Raw genomic sequence first — 15823 nt, 5'->3', positions numbered from 1 at the left:
TTTCTATCACCATAGTGACACCGGCTCCTGTATCCCTGTAGGCCTCAACCTCAACACCATTTATTAGGGGAAGTTGCTTGTACTTACCCATATTCAGGGAACAAGCAACCAAGGTGGCAAAGTCAATACCACCATCAGAGACTAAAGTAGCCTCTGTGGTCTCCCTAACAAGACCAACCCCAACTACATTACCAATGGTGAGCCCAACTACACCCTTTGATTGGCTATTTGTAGTAGACTTCCCACCACCAGTGATATTACTAGGGGCACTAGAGGACGCAGTTGGGGTTGTGGTAGTGGGAGCCTTGGTGTTTTTCTTTGATCACTTGCCCAATGGCCTTTACTCTTACATAAATAACACCATGTCTTCTTTTGATTGTTAGAAGAGGATTTGGACCCACCTCCCCCAGAGGAATTTTGTGGGCCTGATGAAGACTCAGAATGCTTTTTATCTTTGTCCCCAACCTTGTCAGAAGACTTACCATCCTTCTTCTTGCCATCCTTGTCACCACCAGTATGAACTTTTCTCTTCACTCTTGTTCTGACCCATTTGTCTGCCTTCTTTCCCAATTCTTGGGGAGAGGTCAGATCTGAGTCTACCAAGTACAGATGCAACAAGTCAGACACACAATTATTCAAAATATGCTCTCTCATGATTAGATTATATAGGCTTTCATAGTCAGTCACCTTACTGCCATGTAACCATCCCTCCAAGGCCTTCACTGAACAGTCTACAAAGTCTGACAAGTCTTGAGAGGACTCTTTTCTGGTATCCCTGAACTTTATCCTGTATTGTTCAGTGGTTAAGCCAAATCCATCTAAGAGTGCATCCTTCAAAACATTGTAGTTATTGGCATCACTTTCTCTAACAGTAAGGAGCCTACCCCTGCCCTTTCCACTGAATGATAACCACAAGATAGCAGCCCACTGCCTTTGAGGGACCAACTGTACCATACAGGCCCTCTCAAGTGCAGCAAACCACTTGTTCATGTCATCCACCTCCTTGTAAGGCGGGACAATTTTGTGCAGGTTCCTAGAATCTTGTTCTCTTACAGGATTACTATCAAGAACACTGCTGCTGCCACTATGGGGAACTAACCCCAACTTCTGTCTTTCCCTCTCTACATCTAGAGATCCCCTGTCTAAGGCCAACTGTTGATGTCTCAGCTTCAGTTTGGCCTCTTCCAACCTCAGCTTTCTGAGTTCCCTCTCTATGGTGTTGTCCTCAGGGTGGGAGGCTTGGAAATTCTGAGACACAGAGGAAATATGGGAATGTGCAGAAGTGGACCTGTCTCTAACTACCTGAACCCTAGTTACCTGGCCTTTTGGAGTGAAAGGTGCCCTACTAGTGTGTGACCCCCTCCCACTACCAGTGTCACTAGGTAGTTTTTCATCTGACAGGTCTTTGGATGAACCCTCCCCAGAGTCCTCAGGGCCCTCCCCTGATTCTTGCTGGGTACCCTCCTCCTCTACCTCCTGATCCTGGGATGGGCCAGACTGGTTCTGGTCACTTTCTAGGAGAAGATCTTTGGTAGGGTTCTTACCAATGCTTAAACCTCTTTCTATGCAGAGACCCCTCAAACTTTTAAAGTTTAAACTACCATAGGTTGCCTGAACAACTGTGGGAGTGAGCTCTACTGCAGACATAGTTGTAAGAAAGGGAATAGGACAGAGAGAAAAACGTTTAGAAACTTTTTTAAAGAAAAGAGAAAAACATTTCAAACTTTTCAAAAGTTTTTAGAAAGTTTTTAGAAAGAGAGTTAAACTGTTTAGGTTAACTGTGTATATTTTTAACTATTTGGAATATGTTTTTCTTATGAAAAGCACTAATGACAAAGTGGTAAAGCAGTTACAAGTACTTATCCCACCGCTGCACCACCAATGTAGGAGGCTGGCCTGGCTTATAGTGGGTACCTGATGGTACTTACACCTTGTGCCAGGTCCAGTTATCCCTTATTAGTAGATTAGTAGTGTTCTAGCAGCTTAGGCTGATAGAGGTAGCTATAGCAGAGCAGCTTAGGCTGAACTAGGAGACATGCAAAGCTCCTACTATACCACTTGTATCATATAGCACTATATCATAAGAATCACAATACTCAGAGTTACTAAAAATAAAGGTACTTTATTTTAGTGACAATGTGCCAAAAATATCTCAGAGGATATACTCCCTTAAGAGGTAAGTAAAATACACAAAATATACACACAAACCAAAATCAGGTAAGTTAACAGTTAGAAAAGTAGTGCAAACACTGTAGAATACAATAGGATGCAATAGGCTTAGGGGCAACACAAACCATATTCTAATAAAGTAGAATGCGAACCACTTAGGGACCCCAGGCCTAGTGTAGTATGTAGAGGGTCGCTGGGAGTGTAAGAAAACACTAAGGGTGTCCAAGATACCCCACCCCAAGACCCTGAAAAGTAGTAGTAAAGTGACCCTACTTCCCCAGAAACACACTAAAGTCGTGATAGGAGATTCTGCAAAGACCACAACAGACTGCAAAGCACTGAAGACAGATTCCTGGACCTGAGGACCTGTAAAGGAAGGGGACCAAGTCCAAGCATCACAAAAGTGTCCAGGGGGGCAAGAGCCCACTAAACCCCGGATGAAGGTGCAAAATGGCTGCCTCCGGGTGGAAGAAGCTGAAGATTCTGCAACAACGGAAGGTGGCAGGAACTTTTCCTTTGCACAGAAGATGTCCCACGGCGTGCTGAAGGATGCAGAGTTCTTTCTTTTGAGAAAGACCGCAAACAAGGATTGCTAGCTGCAAAGGTCGCGGTTGAAGAAAATGGGTGCTGCCCGGGTCCAGGAAGGACCAGGAGGTCGCCACTTGGAAGAGGAGACAGAGGGGGCCCTCAGCAACACAGAGAGCCCACACAGAAGAAGGCAGCACCCGCAGAAGTACTTGAACACGGGTTCAAGAAAACTGAGCACGGCGGTCGTCTCAACACTACAAAGGAGGGTCCCACCAAGCCGGTGGTCAACTCAGCGAGTTGAGCAATGCAGGACGGAGTGCTGGGTATCTGGGCTGTGCTGTGCACAAAGGATTCCTTGCAAAAGTGCACAGAAGCCCGAGCAGCTGCAGTTAACGCAGTACACAGGATTACTGTCTGGCGAGGGGAGGCAAGGACTTACCTCTGCCAAATTTGGACAGATGGACCACTGGACTGTCGGGGTCACTTGGATCCAGCACCTGTGTTCCAGGGACCACGCTCGTCACAATGAGAGGGGTCCCAGAGGACCGGTGAAGCAGAAGTTTGGTGCCTGCGTTAGCAGGGGGAAGATTCCGCCGACCCACAGGAGATTTCTTCTTGGCTTCCAGTGTAGGGTGAAGGCAGACAGCCCCCAGAGCATGCACCACCAGGAAACAGTCGAGAAAGCCGGCAGGATTAGGTGCTACAATGTCGCTGGTAGTCTTCTTGCTACTTTGTTGCAGTTTTGCAGGCGTCCTGGAGCAGTCAGCGGTCGATCCTGGGCAGAAGTCGAAGATGGAGATGCAGAGGAACTCTGGTGAGCTCTTGCATTCGTTATCTCAGGAAAAGCCCAGAGGAGAGACCCTAAATAGCCCTCAGAGGAGGATTGGCCACCTAGTCAGGTAAGCACCTATCAGGAGGGGTCTCTGACGTCACCTGCTGGCACTGGCCACTCAGAGGCCTTCACTGTGCCCTCACACCTCTGGATTCAAGATGCCAGAGTTCTGGGACACACTGGAGGAGCTCTGGGCACCGCCCCTGGGGTCATGATGGACAGGGGAGTGGTCACTCCCCTTTCCTTTGTCCAGTTTCACGCCAGAGCAGGGGCTGGGGAATCCCTGAACCAGTGTAAACTGGCTTGTGCAAGGAGGGCACCATCTGTGCCCTTCAAAGCATTTCCAGAGGCTGGGGGAGGCTACTCCTCCCCAGCCCTTAACACCTATTTCCAAAGGGAGAGGGTGTAACATCCTCTCTCAGAGGAAATTCTTTGTTCTGCCTTCCTGAGACTGGGCTGCCCAGACCCCAGGAGGGCAGAAACCTGCCTGTGGGTTGGCAGCAGCGGTAGCTGCAGTGAAAACCCCAGAGAGCTGGTTTGGCAGTACCCGGGGTCCATGCTGGAGCCCCGGGGATACATGGGATTGGCACCCCAATACCAGATTTGGCATGAGGGGACAATTCCATGATCTTAGACATGTTACATGGCCATATTCGGAGTTACCATTGTGAAGCTACATATAGGTATTGACCTATATGTAGTGCACGCGTGTAATGGTGTCCCCGCACTCACAAAGTCTGGGGAAATTGCCCTGAACTATGTGGGGGCACCTTCCCTAGTGCCAGGGTGCCCTCACACTTAGTAACTTTGCACCTAACCTTCACTAAGTGAGGGTTAGACATATAGGTGACTTATAAGTTACTTAAGTGCAGTGTAAAATGGCTGTGAAATAACGTGGACGTTATTTCACTCAGGCTGCAGTGGCAGTCTTGTGTTAGATTTGTTTGAGCTCCCTATGGGTGGCAAAAGAAATGCTGCAGCCCATAGGGATCTCCTGGAACCCCAATACCCTGGGTACCTAGGTACCATATACTAGGGAATTATAAGGGTGTTCCAGTGTGCCAATTAGAATTGGTGAAAATGGTCACCAGCCTATAGTGACAATTTTAAACGCGGAGAGAGCATAAGCACTGAGGTTGTGATTAGCAGAGCCTGTGACACAGTTAGTCACTACACAGGTATACACATTCAGGCCACAAACTATGAGCACTGGGGTCCTGGCTAGCAGGATCCCAGTGAGACAGGCAAAAACAAACTGACACACAAGTAAAAATGGGGATAAGATGCCAGGCAAGATGGTACTTTCCTACAAATGGCTGCTGAGACTGAAGTTCTGAGGACTCCGCAAAGCTGCTGCAATGCAGCCCTGCCAAGTGTCCCAGGTCCATGTGTGAAGTGCTGCTCCAGTCCACTTTTTTTCTTTGAATTCTGGGAATTGTAGGCTTATTTATTTCATTACAAAACGGAACTAAAAGTTCCAGAAAAAAACTGGACTGGAGCAGCACATCACACATGGACCTGGGAAGCTTGGCATCTGCAATTTCTTGTGGGACGGGGCTATGCCACATCAGGAATTGTTTAGAGATGATTTGGGATACAAAGGCAGGCAGTGACCCTCAATGGAGGTGAGCAGTGAAGGATCATGATGGGCTGTACTATGACAGGTGATGTGTTGTTACACAAGGAGGCACATCTGACGGTGCTTATGCTGGGCCGTACAAGATATCGGGTCCTTTTTAGTCATGAGTGGGACACAAAACTAGGGAACTAATTGTTAATGGTGAGAAGGGGCCAAAATAAAGATTACTTCCTGTATTATGTTGTTGTCATGTATGGCCTGGATGGAGCATGGCATATAAAATGCCTCTTTCACTGCAGAGTGGGTGTTACTGGTCTCCACAAGCAGTGCATCTCTTGACTGATCACTGACCCCGTCTATCTGTGCAACAGTAAGGTCTTCTAACTTGTCATTGATAGGTGAGCTAACCAATTGCAGAAGAAGGCTGACCCCAAGCCACACTTCAACATGGAAGATGTGTATCACTGTGCATTATTTTTAAAGAAAACATGAGGCTGGCAAGAGAGCTAAAGCCGTTTCCAGGTCAGACATACCAAAGTTTACTTTATTTAAAGGTTATCACAGACATGGTAGTCGGCTGATCCTAGCAGGCCGCCGTCCCAAAGTATTATCTTTCTCAGACAACGGTGGGTAAAAGTGTGCTGATTACTAAACTGGGATCTTTCTAGTAGTTAAAAAGAAACCACTCCACAGAGCAGGCAGGTGGGGAGTAGCAGGGAATCTGCAGCTAAATTCTCCTCCTCCTCTTTCGGGAGGGAGTGGTCGTGGGAGGGAGGCACAGAACGCTCCACTGCGGAAGGAACTGGAACAAAGTTGCAACTCTTGGTACAAATGCTGCCTCAGTGCTCAGTGACAATTTTTCTGGTAAATTCATGCTGGGGGGGGGGGGGTGCACCGAGAGTGCTTGCAGTTCACTCATGTGATAAGCTGACGTAATCGCAATGAGGAAAACAGTTTTCGAAGTCAGGATAAAGGTGTCCACTTAGAAAATCAATTTTTCAACCAATTAAGGAAAATCAAGGCCAAGTTAAAGAACCACTGCGACATCACTAATGGCTTAGGAACAGTGAATGGGGCACGAGGCAGGGTTCTCCTCTTTCCTCCTAATTCTTTGATCTGGGGTGGGACCCCCTGGCAGCCTGGGTGAGAACTGACACTCTGATTGGAGGACTGAGGTGGACCCCGGAATGGGAAGACAAAACCTCCCTCTACGCGGATGATATTCTGCTGGAAGTAGCTGACCTCACCGACTCCCTTGAAAGACTCATGCACATGTTTTCAGTATATGGAAAGTACCCAGGCTATGCTATCAATTGTCATAAGTCAATAATATATGTGCTCAGCAGCGAGAATCCAGTGCTGCTGGCTAGTTGTGAGGCCCACACTGTAACCGCTGGTTTCAGATACTTGGGGATTTTTATCATGAGTGATCCTGTAGAAGGGTCAGAAAATCATAGGCAGGACCTCAACGTGAAAGATAGAAGAAAAATGTATTTTTAACGTGACATGGAGACTATGACTTGCAGAGCCAAGTTCAAGAGTCCAAATTGTGGAACTCCAATACAATCTTTTATGCAAGAACACCACAAACGTGTGAGAATGCATCATCCAATCAGAACAACAGAAAGGTAGTTTCTTCATCAAGTACATGGTGTGATGCTGATAAGGAGATGCATGGTGTTACACATATATTAGACATCTAATCAATCACATTAAAACATTTCATGATGGCACCGTGATGCAAGATGATCACAAGCGTGAAGGCGATAACAAACCAGTTTCTTCAGAACCTCTCCTCACACCCAGGTGGACATCCAGACGTCTGTCTGTTGCTGGGCGAATGAAGCAATGCATGTTGCATGAGGTGTCTCTTTGAAGCAAGCCGTGCATCACAAGCTGTCTGCCAGGGTTAATTTCGTGAAGGTTAGCCAACCTTTTGCATATGTTTTTCAGGCCTGTTCAGCATTGAGTATCACAGGATGAGGTCAGGCCTGGGGAAATAATTAAATGGATACTTTAGCCAGTTGCTGTGAGAAGGTGGCCTCTTTCTAGCCTTGTTACCCCCACTTTTGGCCTGTTTGTGAGTGTATGTCAGGGTGTTTGTCACTGTTTTCACTGTCTCACTGGGATCCTGCTAGCCAGGGCCCAGTGTTCATAGTTTGTGGCCTGAATGTGTGTAGCCCTGTGTAGTGCCTAACTGTGTCACTGAGGCTCTGCTAATCAGAACCTCAGTGGTTATGCTCTCCTTATGCTCTCTCTTTGACTTACATTTGTCACTATAGGCTAGAGACCACTTTTACCAATTTCAATTGGCGTACTGGAACACCCTAAAATTTCCTTGTATATGATACCTAGGTACCCAGGGTATTGAGGTTCCAGGAGATCCATATGGGCTGCAGCATTTCTTTTGCCACCCATAGGGAGCTCAGACAAATCTTACACAGGCCTGCCACAGCAGCCTGAGTGAAATAACGCACACGTTATTTCACAGCCATTTACCCTGCACTTAAGTAACTTAGAAGTCACCTATATGTCTAACCTTCACTTGCTGAAGGTTAGGTACAAAGTTACTAAGTGTGAGGGCACCCTGGCACTAGCAAAGGTGCCCCCACATAGTTCAGGGCCATTTCCCCGAACTTTGTGAGTGCGGGGACACCATTACACACGTGCACTACATATAGGTCAATACCTATATGTAGCTTCACAATGGTAGCTCCGAATATGGCCATGTAACATGTCTAAGATCATGGAATTGTCCCTCCATGCCAAATCTGGTATTGGGGTGCCAATCCCATGCATCCCCGGGGCTCCACTGTGGACCCTGGGTACTGCCAAACCAGCTCTCTGGGGTTTTCTGTGCAGCTACCGCTGCTGCACCCCACAGACAGGGTTCTGCCCTCCTGGGGTCTGGGCAGCCCAGTCTCAGGGAGGCAGAACAAAGAATTTTCTCTGAGAGAGGGTGTTACACCCTCTCCCTTTGGAAATAGGTGTTAAGGGCTGGGAAGGAGTAGCCTCTCCCAGTCCCTGGAAATGCTTTGAGGGCACAGATGGTGCCCTCCTTGCAAAACCCAGTCTACACCGGTTCAGGGAACCCCCAGCCCCTGCTCTGGCATGAAACTGGACAAAGGAAAGGGGAGTGACCATTCCCCTGTCCATCACCACCCCAGGGGTGGTGCCCAGAGCTCCTCCAGTGTGTCCCAGACCTCTGCCATCTTGGATCCAGAGGTGTGAGGGCACTCTGGAGGCCTCTGAGTGGCAAGTGCCAGCAGGTGACGTCAGAGACCCCTCCTGATATGATAAGTGCTTACCTGACTAGGTGGCCAATCCTCCTCTGAGGGCTATTTAGGTTCTCTCCTGTGGGCATTTCCTCAGATAACGACTTGCAAGAATTCACCAGAGTTCCTCTGTACCTCTCTCTTCGACTTCTGCCAAGGATCGACTGCTGACTGCTCCAGGATGCCTTCAAAACTGCAACAAAGTAGCAAGAAGACTGCCAGCGACATTGTAGCACCTAATCCTGCCGGCTTTCTCAACTGTTTCCTGGTGGTGCATGCTTTGGGGGCTGCTTGCCTTCATCCTGCACTGGAAGCCACGAAGAAATCTCCCGTGGGTCGACGGAATCTTCCCCCTGCTTCAGGAGGCACCAAACTTCAGCATCACCGGTACTCTGGGACCCCTCTCATCCTGACGAGCGTAGCCCCTGGAACACAGGTGGTGGACCCAAGTGACCCAGACTGTCCAGTGGTCCAACTGTCCAAATTTGGAGGAGGTAAGTTCTTGCCTCCCCTCTCCAGACAGTAATCCTGTGCACCGCGTGAACTGCAGCTGCTAGGGCTCCTGTGCACAGTTCCATGGAATCCTTCATGCACTGCACAGCCCAGGTCCCCAGCACTCTGTCCTGCATTGCTCAACTCCCTGAGTTGACCTCCGACTTTGTGGGACCCTCTTTTGCAGAGTTGAGACGACCGTCATGTTCAGACTTCTTGAACCCTTATTCAAGTGCTTCTGTGGGTGCTACCTTCTTGTGCATGGGTTCTCTATGTTGCTGAGGGCCCCCTCTGTCTCCTCTCCCAAGTGGCGACATCCTGGTCCTTCCTGGGCCCGGGCAGCACCCTTTTTCTTCTACCGCGACTCTTGCAGCTAGCAAGGCTTGTTTGCAGTCTTTTGCCAAAGAAACAACTCTGCATCCTCCAGAAGTTCCTAGCACCTTTCGTTGTTGCAGAATCTTCAGCTTCTTCAATCCAGAGGCAGCCATTTTGCACCTTCATCCAGGGTTCATTGGGCTCCTGCCCCACCTGGACACTTTCACGACTCTTGGACTTGGTCCGCTTCCTTTGCAGGTCCTCAGGTCCAGGAATCCGTCTTCAGTGCTTTGCAGTCTGTTGTGGTCTTTGCAAAATCCTCTATCACAAGTTTAGTGTGTATCTGGGGAAATAGCAGTACTTTACTCCTACTTTCCAGGGTATTGGGGTGGGGTATCTTGGACACCCTTAGGGCCATATTTATACTTTTTTAGCGCCGCAGTTGCATCGTTTTTTGACGCAAAATCGGTGCAAACTTACAAAATACAATTGTATTTTGTAAGTTTGACATGTTTTTCCACCAGAAAATGACACAAATGCGGCGCTAAAAAAGTATAAATATGGGCCTTAGTGTTTTCTGACACTCCCAGCGACCCTCTACACACTACACTAGCCTAGGGGTCCATTTGTGGTTCGCATTCCACTTTCAGAGTATATGGTTTGTGTTGCCCCTAGGCCTATTGCATCCTATTGTATTCTACAGTGTTTGCACTGATTTCCTAACTGTTTCCTTACCTGATTTTGGATTGTGTGTATATTTTGTGTATTTTACTTACCTCCTAAGGGAGTATATCCTCTGAGATACTTTTGGCACATTGTCACTAAAATAAAGTACCTTTATTTTTAGTAACTCTGAGTATTGTGTTTTCTTATGATATAATGCTATATGATATAAGTGGTATAGTAGGAGCTTTGCATGTCTCCTAGGTCAGCCTAAACTGCTCTGCTATAGCTACCTCTATCAGCCTAAGCTGCTAGAACACTACTAATCTACTAATAAGGGATAACTGGACCTGGCACAAGGTGTAAGTACCATCAGGTACCCACTATAAGCCAGGCCAGCCTCCTACAATAAATGAAGTGGTGTTCCCACTACTCTTGGAACTGTCTCGCACCCATCAGTGTTTAGGTCTAGATATTGTGTCTGGTATGCGTTATCCTTTGTACCTCTTGCTCAAACGTCAGCGGATACCTGATATATCACTATCTGTTGTTTTTGTGTAGGCAATGTTGCATATGGGACATTAACAAAAGCCTAGATAGCCATTACTTATTATTTGTTGTGTGAGTGTAATTAAGAACAAATATTTGCTTCCCCTACATGGAATCTGGGAAGCAAAGTTGGGCCACTACTTACTAATCTAGTGTGAACCTAACAACAATCCCATTCCTCCTATTATGATCTCTGTGTACTTGATGTCATGCATTATAATCAATGACAACTCTTATTTGACAGGAAATGGAACGTTGATGCAGTTCTATGTCTTTCACAGCTATAGTTGGTAAAGGTGATGTACAATGCTACTCTGTGTTTTGTTATTCACTAAGCACTGCTGGAGCAGGTGTGCACAAACATCAAATGACAATATATGTAGCTTTGCATCAGACTTCACTTTCAATTCAACATTCTTCTTTGCCCCTCATGGCATCTTTGCTCATCTCTGTGGTATTTACTTGTACTGATACTTTGAGAAAGAAGTTCAAAGTCTCAAAGTTCAAAGTCTAACTGTCATTTAATGCTCCTATTCTGAAGTAAGAGTGAGCCGTTGTAGGAGGCTGGAGTGGCTTGTAGTGAGTACCAAGGGGTACTTACACCTTGCACCAGGCCCAGGTATCCCTTATTAGTGTATAGGGTGTCTAGCAGCTTAGGCTGATAGATAATGGTAGCTTAGCAGAGCAGCTTAGGCTGAACTAGGAGACGAGTGAAGCTCCTACAGTACCACTAGTGTCATATGCACAATATCATAAGAAAACACAATACACAGATATACTAAAAATAAAGGTACTTTATTTTTATGACAATATGCCAAAAGTATCTCAGTGAGTACCCTCAGTATGATGATAGCAAATATACACAAGATATATGTACACAATACCAAAAATATGCAGTATAGTATTAGAAAACAGTGCAAACAATGTATAGTTACAATAGGATGCAATGGGGACACATAGGGATAGGGGCAACACAAACCATATACTCCAAAAGTGGAATGCGAACCACGAATGGACCCCAAACCTATGTGACCTTGTAGAGAGTCGCTGGGACTGTAAGAAAACAGTTAGGGTTAGAAAAATAGCCCACCCCAAGACCCTGAAAAGTGAGTGCAAAGTGCACTAAAGTTCCCAAAAGAGCACAGAAGTCATGATAGGGGAATTCTGCAGGAAAGACACAAATCAGCAATGCAACAACAATGGATTTCCAAACGAGGGTACCTGTGGAACAAGGGGACCAAGTCCAAAAGTCACAAGCAAGTCGGAGATGGGCAGATGCCCAGGAAATGCCAGCTGTGGGTGCAAAGAAGCTGCTACTGGACAGTAGAAGCTGAGGATTCTGCAGGAACGACAAGGGCTAGAAACTTCCCCTTTGGAGGATGGATGCCCCACGCTGTGGAGAGTTGTGCAGAAGTGTTTTCCTGAAGAAAGACCGCAAACAAGCCTTGCTAGCTGCAAGTCGTGCGGTTAGGGTTTTTGGATGCTGCTTTGCCCAGGAGGGACCAGGATGTCGCCAATTGCGTCAGGGGACAGAGGGGGCGCCCAGCAGGACGAGGAGCCCTCTCAGAAGCAGGCAGCACCCGCAGAAGTGCCGGAACAGGCACTACGAAGAGGAGTGAAACGGTGCTCACCCGAAGTTACACAAAGGAGTCGCCGGAGGACAACTCAGGAGGTCGTGCAATGCAGGTTAGAGTGCCGTGGACCCAGGCTTGGCTGTGCACAAAGGATTTCCACCGGAAGTGCACAGAGGCCGGAGTAGCTGCAAAAGACGCAGTTCCCAGCAATGCAGTCTGGTGTGGGGAGGCAAGGACTTACCTCCACCAAACTTGGACTGAAGAGTCACTGGACTGTGGAACTCACTTGGACAGAGTTGCTGGATTCAAGGGACCTCGCTCGTCATGCTGAGAGGAGACCCAGGGGAACGGTGTTGCAGTTCTTTGGTGCCTGCGGTTGCAGGGGGACGATTCCGTCGACCCACGGGAGATTTCTTCGGAGCTTCTAGTGCAGAGAGGAGGCAGACTACCCCCACAGCATGCACCACCAGGAAAGCAGTCGAGAAGGCGGCAGGATCAGCGTTACAAGGTCGCAGTAGTCGTCTTTGCTACTTTGTTGCAGTTTTGCAGGCTTCCAGCGCGGTCAGCAGTCGATTCCTTGGCAGAAGGTGAAGAGAGAGATGCAGAGGAACTCGGATGAGCTCTTGCATTCGTTAGCTAAGGAATTCCCCAAAGCAGAGACCCTAAATAGCCAGAAAAGAGGGTTTGGCTACTTAGGAGAGAAGATAGGCTAGCAACACCTGAAGGAGCCTATCAGAAGGAGTCTCTGATGTCACCTGCTGGCACTGGCCACTCAGAGCAGTCCAGTGTGCCAGCAGCACCTCTGTTTCCAAGATGGCAGAGGTCTGGAGCACACTGGAGGAGCTCTGGGCACCTCCCAGGGGAGGTGCAGGTCAGGGGAGTGGTCACTCCCCTTTCCTTTGTAAAGTTTCGCGCCAGAGCAGGGCTGAGGGGTCCCTGAACCGGTGTAGACTGGCTTATGCAGAAATGGGCACCATGTGTGCCCATGAAAGCATTTCCAGAGGCTGGGGGAGGCTACTCCTCCCCTGCCTTCACACCATTTTCCAAAGAGAGAGGGTGTAACACCCTCTCTCTGAGGAAGTCCTTTGTTCTGCCTTCCTGGGCCTAGCCTGGCTGGACCCCAGGGGGGCAGAAACCTGTCTGAGGGGTTGGCAGCAGCAGCAGCTGCAGTGAAACCCCTGAAAAGCCAGTTTGGCAGTACCCGGGTCTGTGCTACAGACCCGTGGGATCATGGGATTGTACCAACAATGCCAGGATGGCATAGAGGGGGCAATTCCATGATCATAGACATGTTACATGTGTAGGAAAGTACCATCTTGCCTGGCATGTTACCCCCATTTTTCACTGTATATATGTTGTTTTAGTTGTATGTGTCACTGGGACCCTGCCAGCCAGGGCCCCAGTGCTCATAAGTGTGCCTGAATGTGTTACCTGTGTTATGACTAACTGTCTCACTGAGGCTCTGCTATCCAGAACCTCAGTGGTTATGCTCTCTCATTTCTTTCAAATTGTCACTAACAGGCTAGTGACCAATTTTACCAATTTACATTGGCTTACTGGAACACCCTTATAATTCCCTAGTATATGGTACTGAGGTACCCAGGGTATTGGGGTTACAGGAGATCCCTATGGGCTGCAGCATTTCTTTTGCCACCCATAGGGAGCTCTGACAATTCTTACACAGGGCTGCCACTGCAGCCTGAGTGAAATAACGTCCACGTTATTTCACAGCCATTTTACACTGCACTTAAGTAACTTATAAGTCACCTATATGTCTAACCTTTACCTGGTAAAGGTTGGGTGCTAAGTTACTTAGTGTGTGGGCACCCTGGCACTAGCCAAGGTGCCCCCACATTGTTCAGGGCCAATTCCCCGGACTTTGTGAGTGCGGGGACACCATTACACGCGTGCACTACACATAGGTCACTACCTATATGTAGCTTCACAATGGTAACTCCAAATATGCCCATGTAACATGTCTAAGATCATGGAATTGCCCCCTCTATGCCATCCTGGCATTGTTGGTGCAATCCCATGATCCCACGGGTCTCCAGCACAGACCCTGGCACTGCCAAACTGCCTTTCCCGGGGTTTCACTGCAGCTGCTGCCAACCCCTCAGAAAGGTTTCTGCCCTCCTGGGGTCCAGCCAGGCTTGGCCCAGGATGGCAGAACAAAGGACTTCCTCTGAGAGAGGGTGTTACACCCTCTCCCTTTGGAAAATGGTGTGAAGGCAGGGGAGGAGTAGCCTCCCCCAGCCTCTGGAAATGCTTTCATGGGCACACATGGTGCCCATTTCTGCATAAGCCAGTCTACACCGGTTCAGGGACCCCTCAGCCCTGCTCTGGCGCGAAACTGGACAAAGGGAAGGGGAGTGACCAATCCCCTGACCTGCACCTCCCCTGGGAGGTGCCCAGAGCTCCTCCAGTGTGCTCCAGACCTCTGCCATCTTGGAAACAGAGGTGCTGCTGGCACACTGGACTGCTCTGATTGGCCAGGGCCAGCAGGTGACGTCAGAGACTCCTTCTGATAGGCTCCTTCAGGTGTTGCTAGCCTATCTTCTCTCCTAAGTAGCCAAACCCTCTTTTCTGGCTATTTAGGGTCTCTGCTTTGGGGATTTCCTTAGATAACGAATGCAAGAGCTCATCCGAGTTCCTCTGCATCTCTCTCTTCACCTTCTGCCAAGGAATCGATTGCTGACCGCGCTGGAAGCCTGCAAAACTGCAACAAAGTAGCAAAGACGACTACTGCAACTCTGTAACGCTGATCCTGCCGCCTTCTCGACTGCTTTCCTGGTGGTGCATGCTGTGGGGGTAGTCTGCCTCCTCTCTGCACTAGAAGCTCCGAAGAAATCTCCCGTGGGTCGACGGAATCGTCCCCCTGCAACCGCAGGCACCAAAGAACTGCATCATCGGTACCCTGGGTCTCCTCTCAGCACGACGAGCGAGGTCCCTTGAATCCAGCAACTCTGTCCAAGTGACTCCTACAGTCCAGTGACTCTTCAGTCCAAGTTTGGTGGAGGTAAGTCCTTGCCTCCCCACGCCAGACTGCATTGCTGGGAACCGCAACTTTTGCAGCTACTCCGGCCTCCGTGCACTTCAGGCGGAAATCCTTTATGCACAGTCCAGCCTGGGTCCACGGCACTCTAACCTGCATTGCACGACCTCCTAAGTTGTCCTCCGGCGGCGTGGGACTCCTTTGTGCAACTTCGGGTGAGCACCGTTTCACTCCACTTTGTAGTGCCTGTTCCAGCACTTCTGCGGGTGCTGCCTGCTTCTGAGAGGGCTCCTTGTCTTGCTCCACGCCCCCTCTGTCCCCAGACGCAATTGGCGACATCCTGGTCCCTTCTGGGCCACAGCAGCATCCAAAAATCCTAGCCGCACGATTTGCAGCTAGCAAGGCTTGTTGGCGGTCTTTCTTCAGGAAAACACTTCTGCACGACTCTCCACGGCGTGGGGGATCCATCCTCCAAAGGGGAAGTCTCTAGCCCTTGTCGTTCCTGCAGAACCTTCAGGTTCTACTGTCCAGTAGCAGCTTCTTTGCATCCACAGCTGGCATTTCCTGGGCATCTGCCCATCTCCGACTTGCTTGTGACTTTTGGACTTGGTCCCCTTGTTCCACAGGTACCCTCGACTGGAAATCCATCGTTGTTGCATTGCTGGTTTGTGTCTTTCCTGCAGAATTCCCCTATCACGACTTCTATGTCCTTTGGGGAACTTTAGTGCACTTTGCACTCACTTTTCAGGGTCTTGGGGTGGGCTATTTTTCTAACCCTAACTGTTTTCTTACAGTCCCAGCGACCCTCTACAAGGTCACATAGGTTTGGGGTCCATTCGTGGTTCGCATTCC

Source organism: Pleurodeles waltl, chromosome 4_2 (genome assembly GCF_031143425.1).
Source record: "Pleurodeles waltl isolate 20211129_DDA chromosome 4_2, aPleWal1.hap1.20221129, whole genome shotgun sequence".
NCBI classification, from domain to species: domain Eukaryota; kingdom Metazoa; phylum Chordata; class Amphibia; order Caudata; family Salamandridae; genus Pleurodeles; species Pleurodeles waltl.
Note: the sequence above shows the minus strand (reverse complement) of the source record.